Genomic DNA, 13231 nt, shown 5'->3' on the forward strand with positions numbered 1-13231 from the left:
ATGTCTACCATAGAGGGCTCCATAAGGAACTAGAAGGGGTTCCCCTATGGAGACCAGCCAAAGAACCTTTTTTTTCCCTATGCGTTGCCAGTGGGCATTGGCGATTCAAGGGGCCCACAGCTATGGGGGGGGGGGGGGTACTTGAACGGTATTAAATTTGGGTCCCAATGTTAGAGAAGAGCTAGAGTTATAACCTTATCCATTATCACATAAAAGGCTAAACTGATCTTAGCATGTCTACTCCAAGATGTTTTATGAAGAAAGGGCCTAATCTCACCTTCCACAGGGATTACTGGTGCTGCTAAATTCAGTGATCTACAGGACCAGGCCAAGTCTCATACAACATGCATCTCACTTCCCCGCTGCCAGGAAATCAGCATATCTACAGGGTTTGATATTCTGATAGGGAATAATATGCCTGGTGCAGTTATCAGGTATCTGGGGCAGAGCTTCTGTGTACTGGTATTACAGACATGTTTAACAAGTCAAGACATGGCTCTTGACAGAAGCACACTTTGCTTGACTTTGCTTAGCCTGACCAGCGCAGTGAGAAACTGATGACACGCGATAGCGATGCCATTTTGTATTCTTTTCGTCACTGCTGATACTTTAGGTCTTTGCTTATGTCACTGGGCCAGCTGTCTAAGGCTGTGGGTGGGGGGGGGGGGGGGGGGATGGGACGGTATAATCAAATATGAAACGGGTATAATCCTGCTAATGCAGAATAACATTGACAAAACATTCCAGTAACATTGTCATGATGTTTTATGTTGGCTGGGAAGTTGCTGCATGGTTCACCCCAGCACCCTTAGATGCTTTATATTTTATTAATTTGAGGTTAGTTTTATGTCGGAGTTAAGGATTAGCAAAGGCGCTGTCTCTCCTTTCAGCAGGGAATTCCACAGTGAGAGTTTTCTTTTGTTTGTTGCCATTTTCTCCAATTTTCTCCCCAATTTAGTCGTTACACCAATTGCCCGTGTGTATCACAGTGCTGGTTGATGCGCTATCCTCTGTCGGTCTGGGGAGGGTGTAGACTACCACATGCCTCCTCCGATACATGTGAGGTTGCCAGTTGCTTCTTTTCACCTGACAGCGAGGAGTTTCACTGGGAGAGCGTAACGCGGAGGTTCACGCTATCTCCCCCAGATCCCCTCCCTGCTGAACAGGCACCCCGACCAACCAAGTAGGAGTTGCTAATGCAACGATAAGGACTCATACCCTCACCGGCTTCCCGCCTGCGAACACAGCCAATTGTGTTCATAGGAATGTCTGACCAAGCTGGAAGTACCGCTGCCGGGGATTGAACCTGGGTCTCTGCAGTGGTAGGCAAGTGCTTATACCTCTACACTACTCAGATGGCCCCAGTGAGAGTTTTTCAATGAAAGAATTCCAGAATCCTGGTTTCCGGGAGTTCCTATGTGATTTGTTTGGACGGCTAAAAGGCCTTTGTCCTGTAGGCCATGATTCATCCTGATTGTGCTGGTGGAAAGATTGCCCCCTACTGGCCTAACAACACTCCTGCGACCTGATTTTTTCCAAGAGAGGTCTCCCATCCCAGTACGATCCAGGGCTTGGGTTAGTTTTTGGATGGGGTACTGCTGGGGCCCTGCTCAGCTTTATATTGATATTTAACTTTTTTTTCTTGAGTCCTGTTTTTCTAAAGTTTCTTTTATTTATTATTTTTAATTGTTATTTAATACCAGAATGATAAACCCCACTATTATTGTGTTTGTGTACATCAGTTTTACTGATATTAAACAAGATTTAGTAAAGTTTTAAACACATTACTTTAAACACAGCCAGCTACTCTTTGACATGAATGAAGCTACTTCCTTATGCACCATGCCAATAAATATTGATTAAAAAAAATATATATCTGTTTACTTTCAACGGGCAGCAATATGTATTGACAGGACTTCACCAGCAGGTGGTACTGTAGATCCACCAGTTTAGCAGTTCCTGCTTTGTGTAATGTGCTTTCATATTGGAAGGTGAAGGTAAACTGGCCCTGGCCAACAATATAGCAATCGTAATTAGATCTACAAGCCATATAATGTGGTTTCAGGTACTGCTGATTGATTTAAATTTGCTGATTGGAGGACTAATTTATACCTTCCATTACTTAAAAAATGACTTTAAGAATGAATTAAGAAAAATACTTAATAATGTGAATTGTGGCAATTCCTGAAAAATGCTTCACCGAGTCTGAACTTAAAGTCTTATTTTCAAATCACTGGTATGATTCAGGCGTTCCTTCGGTCCTTCAGACAGAGTTGGTAGAATATGAGAGAAAAACACAAAGAAGGATTGGCAACCTAAATAAAAAGGACCTGTGTTGTCTAAATGGGTAGAGAAATAAGAGGGGAAACTGATGCTCCCAACGTTTGGGATGAATATTTGGTTTTCTTTTAGTCTCCACAGAGTGGCTTATGACTGCTCATTGAGGGTCAATTCCAATCCAATTTACTATCTTTCTTTTGCAGTGATGTTGCTTTATTTTCTGGCAGGAAAGTCGTTTGTTTTTTTAGCTGTGTTTCTGTGTGGTGGAAAAGGTTTAGTTCATGTGATGTCATGCTGTACAAATGTCCCTCCAGGGACATCGTGCTGAGATACAAGCGTGAATGTGTCATGTGACCCTCTGAAGGTTCACTCCTGCTGTTTGACCTCAGAAGAAGGTGGTACGCTCTCAGAAATGAAGGTACACAAGGGTACAAATTCTGTACAAGTACAAAACTGTACCTCTAAATGTACTAGTGACAAGCGATTGTACCTTTCTAGGTACTGAATGGTACCTTTTTTTCTGGGAGTGTATATGTTCTGTTTTCTCCATGGTGTTTGTTGCCTGAGTGGATCAGCCAGGCACACTCGTCATTGTGACGCAGAAGCATGCCCAAACAAGACGGCTACCACTTACCTCCCCTGCCCATTCTGTCTAGTTGCCTGTGTTTTACCGTGGTTTGTTGCCAATTTCTCTATTATTATTTTTTTCTCCCATTTTCAATTGCCAGTTGAGTGCGCTGTGAATGTGTGGCCACTCCTCAGAGCTTGGGAAATGACTTCAGTGTAAGGGTCTGAATCAGTGAAGAGCAGAATGAAATGGTCTATTTTGAGCTTTGAGGAGTGCTTCCTCAAAACATGGTTGCTTTCTCTGTATAGCTCACGCTGGATTGGACCTAAACTAAATTTATTGTGTTTTTTTCTGTGCTCTCTTGCTTGTGTGTGCGTGTGTGTGCGTGTGGGTGACTGTGTTTCAGATATTTTTGTACCACATAAATATTTAAAAATGTCATAAACATATATCTGTAGACATATTTCTTGTATTGAAATATGTTTTAACCTGTGGAATGGCCAAAAGAAAAAGACCAGCTGTCTTTTGAAAATATGAAAACACGAAATAAAGTTTTATATTACAACTCTGAGAACATTGCACTCTGTTTTGTTTCAATTAAATACGGTAACGTTCGAGAACATGCCAACTGACATTTCCTTTGTATCCCTGCAGCGTTGAGGCAATTACAAACACGGTGGCTGTTGACAACATTTAGACTCAGGTGCAATTAAGTTTGATTTCTGATTTGGCAGCACAGTACAGCTTGCGAGATGCTCCCCTGACAGACACGCATGCCACTGGCCCAAATGCTGTTTGTGGGAGTGTGCACGTACTGCACCACACAGTGCTCGCACCCAGCCGCTCAGCACCACCGGAGAGACACTGGAAATGTCATTTAATATGCCTTGACGCCGTCACTCAAGAAAGTGGGTTATACCGAGTCTTGTCACGTGATCCACTGGATTATTTAATCACTGCTCAGACCAGTTATTTCAAGTAGGCCTACGGCTATTTCTGGAAGTACTTTTCATCGATAAAGGCATCTAAAACAATTGTTTGGCATATGGCACATCATTTATCTTTGTCTACTTTGCACATACATTTGCTTTGCATCATAGGAATGTGCTTTATATTGTTATTTAAAAAAACTTCTTTTAATTGTGAAGTTAACCACAAACGAATAACGCATTCTATACAGCATCGTGGAATTACTGCATTGCCTATCCGAAAGTAGATATCCCCCTCTCCTTACTAATATAAACCTTCAATACAGGTATCGCCTCGGCGGAAAAACAGTTAATGAATTCTTTATTTGACCGAATAATGCTCACGATGCACCAATAATTTAGGCTAATGTCTGGTTTATGACTAAAAGGGTAGGTTAATGTCTGCTTTAGAACTGACAAACAATGTACACAGTACTGATATGTTTTATGTATGGTGAATTACAGGCACCTGAGTTCGTTTACACTCGCAAAAAGGTGATGTTTTAATAATCTCAGAATGTATCGTATATATCGTATATATATCTCAAACTGCATTTAAAATTCAGCATAAGCATCGCTGGTACCGTCTTAAAAGAGATGAGTTAAAAAACAACACATAACGTGTCAATTTTTTTAACACACCTCCACGTCTAGTTAAGGACCACACCTTTTGCGTTACTTTCAAAACAGTCTGTTTAAAAATTCACCCTTTGTAACACAACATTGCAAGCCTATATTTGTAACAGAAGTGGTTTTACATCCTTTTTGAATTTTAGGGGGTGTTTTAGGTTCATGATTACCCAGACATGTTGTCAGACGGAGATAAACGGTTTTCATCTTCTGCCCACTGTGGTCTAATCATTTTTTCTGACTGCGTCATGTCTTTGTGTTGAGTTCCCGGGGCTGAGCCGTGTTTGCAGTGATAAAAGACGACAGGGCTTCACCGGACCGTCGTCCCTGGAAACTGAGTACTCCCACTGGATTCAAACCTGCCATTAACTATTGTAGTCGTTTGGAGTCCCTGGGTGGGGGCGGCCGGCCAAGCTTTCCAGGACAAACATGAGGGGAACTTTTTCTTGTGCGGTGGAAACTACGACCACGATAGGAGAGCAGCTTAGCTGCCGTCCAATTCACCTGCCATCACTGTTAAACATACGATAAGACCTGCGCGCTTCCAGTCCTTTAAAAAGCTATTTTAAACCCATTTTACCTCTCAGTGCGTAATATTTTTAGGCCAGCCGAAGTGTGAAGCCACACATCCTCCGACGAGAATCGCTTGGCATCGTCCTCCCCTCCCACAATCGGTCACTTTTGGGCTTGATTTCTATTTTACTATGTGGAATGGGGAAATAAATTTGAAATCGAAGACAGTTTACGCGTCGGATCTTTAATCTAATTGGTTATCGCATCATGCCCCCAGTTTTAAAAAAAACTTCATTATTTAAACAAAATCTGGCCATAACAAATCCAAATTAGCGACACGATACAAAGAGTGTAACAATACAGACTGAGCTATTATACATTATTGTAGGCCTAGTATTTCACAAAGCAAAAAGAAAAAAGAAGAAGAAAAAAAAAACAGAGGTCTAATCAGAAATCAATATATGTACATTATTGTAAACACCCAAGGCATGTTTAATATTTATATACTTCAAAGCTTTCTTAAAATTTATTAATTCATTCATGAAAATAAGGAACCATGGTTTGGCATTAAAAAATCGACATCTGTGGATGAATTGTTTGGCCATAAGGATCAGGTTATGAAGTATTTTTATACAGTCTATGTTATGGTAAATGGACTGCATTTATATAGCGCTTTTATCCAAAGCGCTTTACAATTGATGCCTCTCATTCGCCAGAGCAGTTAGGGGTTAGGTGTCTTGCTCAAGGACACTTCGACATGCCCAGGGCGGGGTTTGAACCGGCAACCCTCCGACTGCCAGACAATCGGTCTTACCTCCTGAGCTATGTCGCCCCACATGAAGTCGCTTCTTGACGGAGGATGCGTGGCTTCACCCTACCTAATCGCAAAAAAATACCGAAGGACTGCGACGCACACGCGCTCTTCTTGGAAGCGTACTGTGTCTGCCTCTGGATCTCCTCCTTTTTGCACTGCAGTTCGCCAGCTGGAGCCGCTTTAATCGTGTCGGAGAGGGGCACTTTCTGTAGCCGCAAACGGTTGAACAGCGAGGACGAGGCCGCAATCATGGCCCAGAGGAGAATTGCATTGAGCAGGTCTTTCCTCATGACGTCAATGCCCGACTGATCGCGTGCTTGCAGTGTCACACCATGGTTCTGGCACATGCAGAGATGCAGTGTTCTATCCTGTAGGCCCCATACCTATTACACATTTTCCCTATTATGGGGATCTTCATTACATTGTTCCCTTCAGACAACATAAGTATAGCTGTGTTTGCTGATATAGCATACCCACCTATTAAAGTCACTACTTAAGCTGAATGCTGCAAAAGCTTGGGATCCAGCCATCAGAACTGAAATTTGCTTTTGAGAAAAAGGTCTAGCATCCAACATCACTGCTTTTAATTTGCCCAAGTAATAATGATGCTCTTTTGTTGAAAGCGGTTTTATGCCATGCTTTGCCTAAAACTAGTGGTTTCGTAATGAAATGTGGATTTCAAGGCACTTTTGAAATTTTTATTTGCCTGTTTCTCCCCAACTTGGCACACCCAGTCGTACATTAGCACTCACATGTGGACCTGAGATAGTTGTTCCAGTCTCTCCTCCAAAGCATATGATCTTGAGTGTCTTGTCTTTTCATCTCTTTCTTGCAGAGATGAGTCAGAGGATGACACTTCCCCACGGTCAGCACTACCACAGGTGAGATTCTGTCGTGGAAAGCGGGGCTCATCCATGCACAAGACTGCGAACCTTAACCCGATAACCCACCCAGCAGCCTCTTCACTGCACTTTAATGCTCTTTAAGTCACATTAGGCAGCCTCCACCATAGAAATATGCTAAGAAATAATACATGTCACATTGTAGATGACATCATTTCGCATGCTGGTTCTCGTGACTTGTGCTAACACTGGGGAGTCATGTTATAGTCCCTCTGCAATGTCAGGGTAGTATGCGTTATGTGTGACCACTGAAAGCAGCCTCTGAAGCCAGCCTGGTAGGGTTACTGTAATGGCCATTTGTACGCCGGACTGTTGTGTACATCAACATAAAAAACACAATGAACATAAAATAATTATCTGTGCCATCTTCCATCCCTTCATAAATGAACTTGTTGAAACCTTGGGTTTCCAATCCCAGCTACATGAATGGGTTTCTGAATGAGTACTGAAATTAGGGCCATAAATAAATGTAATGGCCATAGGGCGCCATGTTTGACCTGGCCTCCGTGTGCATATCTGCAACCATTCAGCAGGGGGCAGCATTTCATTACAATTTTTCCCCTATCTGTAGCATAACTCATATGGCATGGCAGTGTTATTACTGTCATGGATTGTTATTATGAGTGTAAATTGGCAATTTATATTAATATTAACTTAATGGCGATGCTCATTTTGACACGGGGCTTGCGCTTTTCATCAGGCTGGCGGTGTTGTGCAGCGGTTAAGGAATCAGCGCTGTTGCCAGCAGGTCCTGGGGTTGTGCCCTTGTGCTAGGTACTTAACCAGGCTCCTGTGAGTATGTAATTTGGCCTCCCGGTGTAAATTACCCAACAAGGATTGCCTGGCCTCTGTGAAGAAAGTGTGCTCCGTGTAACTCGCTTAGCCTTTGGCTGTACCCCCTCCGATTCTTCTTTGCTCGAAAACCGTAGCGTTGACCTCCGGCGTTCGCTCACTCGATTGGTTTTATAGGGGGACGAGGAGCTTCAGATGTGTCTGAATGCGTCACTGTTGCTTCATCAGCGAAGTGTTGTTTCGTTCACCACAGCCGTACACTGTTATTTAGAGAGGGGTTACCTCCTGAAGCATTTTTTAAATCACATTTTCTCGTTTTGGACTCAGCTCTTTATGCCTCTGGAGTCTCCACCGCGTCGCCTGCACCCGTGAAAGACGCGGCTAAAGCGTGGGCCGCGGCTAAAGCGTGCGCCGCGGCTAAAGCGTGCGCCGCGGCTAAAGCGTGCGCCGCGGCTAATGCGTTCGCACTGTCCGTGAGCCGGCGAGCACTTCGCTCCCTCGGGGGCCCTGGGGTAACTGCAGGAATGAGCTCGCAATAATTTGAGGAGAGGCATGTCTTTCCCCCCGAGGAAAGCGATAGCCTGCGGTTATTCCGCCCGTATCAAACCGACGCCGGGCCCGGTGGGAAGAGGGCGACCGTGTCACGCCGTTGTTGACTCCCGGTCATAGGTGGCCAAAGGCAGGGATGAGCTCAAGGCCGGAGCCTGTGACCACAGGCCAGAGACTGCCACGAGTGATTGAGTTCAGCCAGCTGCCCGCGAGAGCCAGAGGTGACAGTTACTGCTGGAGAGAGAGAGAGAGAAAGAAAGAGAGAGAGGGGGAGAGAGACGGAGAGAGACAGAGGGAGCGCAAGGCTGACGATACCCATGTCTGGTATTTGCTGTTTTAATCAGAGGGAGGCAGGCCCTTCCTGCTGCGCTGAAAAGCTCTTTGAAGAGTATTTTGACAAAGAAAATAGTGGGGTAGACATTTCTGTTCTCTCCAGGAGCTGTGTGCTCCCCGCAGTCCTGTGCCCCGCGCATTAAAGGCCCGGAACATTTCGGCCCAGACCGTATCTCAAAAGTCACTGCGGTGTCGCCGAGCGTGTTCACCCCTGCTGCTGAGGGGGACTTCAGGAGTGTGAGAGAATGTGACAGAAGGAGGTGATTTCACCTCTCTGGAGCTCAAATATGAGCGATCCCTATGCTGACCAGACATTCTCTTTTTCTGGGACATTTCATATTTTTTTCGACCGACAATATCTGTTCAGGGAGGGTTTATAAATTGCTAAAAATGTGCGGTTAAGGTTTGCTCAGTCCGTAGACTGTATACAAACAAACAAATAGCCTTGTGCTATAATCTTAACACCCGCCCGTCCTGTTTCTTTTTTAAAAAATTCTGTATATGGTCTCATCTTTGGGCCCGTCTTTGTGGGGCGGGGCTCAATCCACATCACATGCTATTCTGCAGGGGCAGTAAACAAAACCAAAAACAGCAAAACCAGGTTCCCATTGGCTAGAGCAGAAGCAAACAGACAAAACGGACGAAAAAATATAACTATCAAACAGACAAAATGGCTCCTTTGTTTTAATTACAAAGGGAAAACAGGGAAAATGAAAATAATATCACCTCGCATCTGGGCTTGCATATAGAGTCTTGGGGGTTTAGGAGGATGAGAAGAGCCAAGTTCCACAGTGCGTATATCCACGAAAAAATCTGTCCTTAACACTGTAGCAAACTGCCTTTTATAAATAGTCCTGATGAAGGCATCGGGCAGACACCCGGGCTGATTACAGCACCAATCAGCCTGTGAAGCGAGACTGCGCTGAAGACCTCCGGAGCCTTTAGCAACAGCAGGGAGGCCTGACACCAGCCAGCTGGGCGGAGCAGCCCTCTCTTCAGCATCACACATACGCTCAGGCTAACAGTTACAGGCGAAGAGAGAGTTCTGTTCAACGGTCTTTTTTATGTGGCAGGGTATGTACACATAGCAGTAATAGCACAACAGACCATCGTAAATATCGTCATAAATGAAACAGACAAGTCTGAACAGCAGAGCCTTCCTGCATCTTATGATTGTGTAACTGCTCCTCGAAAGACACTTGTCTGTTCAGTTTACTGTCTGATTGTGTCCTCTCCCTGTAGGTGTGTTTATCGGTAGCCTTTGATAACTGTTGTTCAGCCTTGCATTTACAACGGGAAGAGGACAAAGACTACTGAATGATTTACCATGTCAAGGCTAAGAACAGCAAGACAGAAAGGCTACTGCTTTTGCAGTGCCTTCAACACAAAAGTACACATGCACACACACACATGCATGTGCATCATACGCATGTAGAGTATATATGTGCATGGACATGCAATCACATTTATGGTTGTTGAACAATACTTTCACATAACATCCTAAACGCACACACACACACACACACACACCCAAATATATAGACATGCACGCACACGTACACGTTATTAAATATCACTTTCACATAACACCCCCTCCCCATGCACACACGTACATAGACATGCATTCACATGTACACGTCATTGAATACTACTTACATCGAACAGTGCCCCCTCCCCACACACACACGTGTACATATACAGAGACATGTGTGCACATGTATACATTATTGAATGCCACTTTAACATGTACATAGACATGCATTCACGTGTACACATCATTGAATACTACTTACACCCAACAGTCCCCCCCCTCACACACACACACTCACACACACACGTACACATGCAGAGACATGCGCGCACATGTATACATTATTGAACGCCACTTTAACATGTGCATAGCCATGTGTGCACATGTACACATTGATGGAGCTACTTTCACACCCTGCACATGCACAAACGTACATAGACACATGCAGGCATGTACGTAGATGGCACTGGATGCACAGTTGCTTCAGTCACTTCCTCCTGCCTCCTCATTGGGCTTAACGCAGGCATCCCTGCATCAGTACAGGTGTCTCTGGATCAGATAATTTACAGGTGAACCTACAGGCGTCTGCACCTCTGTGCAGGTGACCATGCATCAAACCCTGCCTGCTATGAGTCAGTCTACCGTGCCTGCTCAGAATGAGAATCAACAGCTGCAGCCTCCAGATACTGAGAGAAACAGGGGAGATAAACAAGCACAGAACAGGTGACACTGAGAACTCACCTTTTAAACTGATGATTATCACAAGCCTGCTTCTACTGTCTATTAAATTAGCCCGCTAATTTAAGTGACTGGCCAATTCTGTTGTTCTTTTTTTAAAAAAAATCAACTGCTCCCAATGCATTAGTTCATGATTGAAATGATAACAGCAGCAAATGTATTGGCTAAAGTTTCGTTATTTTGAATGTAAGACAGATGAGAGGTGCTGGTTTCTTTTTCTTGTTTGTTTAAACCTTAAAACAAATTGATCTTTTGTTGTAATAAAAAACTGTTTAAAGTTTAAAGTGTGCGAATTTGCTGCAAAGATGTAATTAAATTAAGGAAAGATATCTGCTGAAACTGGGTGAATCTTATCTAAATTGGCAGCCTTGTTAAGTGGGCAGACTAATCAGAAACAGGTTCAGAATAATTGTGAAGTAACGGTTCTATGCTTCCCCAGTTTGCAGTCCATTCAAGAGATGCTACTGAAGACTATACTGAGGATGCAGGTTGTTGGGCAGGGTGATTTTGACCCTCATACAAACAGAGTAGGTTTGAAATTTTAAACAGTGGTCAGGTTTTTGAAGGGTTAGAGTTTTGAAAACTGAGGTAAGCCAGCTTTGGAAAAGGTTTCCTGTCATTGTCTTGACAGCAACATCCTCTCCACTTCTCAGGAGCTTCAGCTTCTACTGACAGACTGACCCGCCCTGAATATACCGATTATGTTCACTGACTCAGAATTTATGTATGCTGTATGCTGGAATGTGTGCTGACTAGTCTCATGTAACTCATGTAGAAAGGCATGCTGATTTGTCCTAGAGTTACAGAGGTACATATCCTGACTCATTCTGAATTTACAGAGGCATCTCTGCTGACTCACTCCTAGAGGTACCTGCACTTACCTATTTCAAAGTCACAGAGGTACACTATATAACCAAAAGTATCTGGACACCCCTTGGTCTGGACCTGTTTTTCCTGGCTTGGGCTTGGCCCCTCAGAGTCAGTAAAGGCAAATCTTCATGCAATGACATTCTAGATAATTCTGTGCTTCCAACTTTGTGGTAACAGTTTGGGGAAGGCCTTTTCCTGTTTCAGCATGACAGTACCCCTAGGCATGCAGCAAGGTTCATATAGAAATTGTGTTTTTGGTCTGACTATACTCTGAAAAGTCTTACCAAAGATAAAAACATTAGTAAATTTAAACAAAAAGGCCAAAACAAAAAAATGATAAAAGGATGATTCGTTAACCCAAGTGATGTCAACAAAAATAGCAACGGTAATAACCGGAATAATTACGAAATTGAAACTGATTGAAAAAGTCGTGTATTGATGTTTGATTAAATATCTGCCAGGTAGATCATTCTATTAACTATGCCAGTGTTAACTAGGGGTGATTGTTCCATGGGGCGGTGTGTAATTGGTGATTGCTTTGCCCAGGATGTGTGAGGGTCCACGTTTCATTGCTCTACTACAACCACCGCTGGTCAATCATGCGCCCACAGGCTGTGCATGAAAGCTGCATATGAAAGGTCTTCCTCTGACTCCGCTCTATACAAGCTTCGCTGTAGTCTGCAGTGTGAAAAGAAACAGTTGTCCACTCCACATGTTTTACAGGAGATGTCTACACTCTCCTGAAACGGCAGTGGGGTTTGTGCATGAACGCGACTGTGGTTGCAGATAACTGGACATTCCAAATTAGGGTGGGAATTGGATATGTTTAGCCCCATGTTGGGTGCCAAATTAATTATTTTTTTAAATGTCATTATGGGTGTGTCCTAAGACCCTAAGGTTATGGGCAAACTGATTAAAAAAAAAAAAAGATCATTCATGCTTTATTGGGGGGATTAGACGTGGGAATTTGAATCTGTTAACCAACATTCCTTTCATTTCAAGCATTGCATTTTGCACAGTGTAGGAAAATAAATGCTTCTCTCCATTTCCCCTTTTCTTCTTATTTCTCAATGTGTACACCTGTACACCGGTCTATTATTCTCCCGCTCGCTGGGTCCTGAGGGAATTTGTGCTTTGCGGTGATTCATGGGGAGCGGCCCGGTGATGTACCGTTTTTAAGGAGCCGTTACAGTTTGGGCTTAATAAATGACATCCTCCGACGCCGTTTGGAGCTCCGCGTCCCGGCTGGCGGGGTTGAAGGATGACTCCGCTCTCCGCAGTCTCACCTCTCATCCAAAACGAGCTCCAAACAGCTCACTCATCCCTTAAAAACCACAATGAATTGGGTCTGGTGCTGGCACGTAAATGGATGAAATTATGGCACCCTCTAATGCCCCCCCCCCTCCCTGATGTTGGCTGAGGCTTTGCTATAATTCATGTGGGCAGTAATACAATTTCTTTCTCTTTTATTTCAATCTTCAGTCAAATTCATACAGAGATTTTGAATGACAACTGCTTCAGAGGTTGCCAGTGCATTTCACACAGTAGACAAGCAGGCAAACAGCAATATCACAAACAACAATACTAATGTGTAGGCATCTATATGATTATATATGCATGCAGTATTTTTTATTTCGGTTTATCTGAAAACACTCTACTGGCTTAATATTAGACAGGGTTGCCAATTAATAATGACAAACAACAAGAATACATAGCAGTTGCACAGCAGAACTGTGGAAATTA

Source organism: Anguilla anguilla, chromosome 9 (assembly GCF_013347855.1).
Source record: "Anguilla anguilla isolate fAngAng1 chromosome 9, fAngAng1.pri, whole genome shotgun sequence".
Taxonomy (NCBI): Eukaryota; Metazoa; Chordata; class Actinopteri; order Anguilliformes; family Anguillidae; genus Anguilla; species Anguilla anguilla.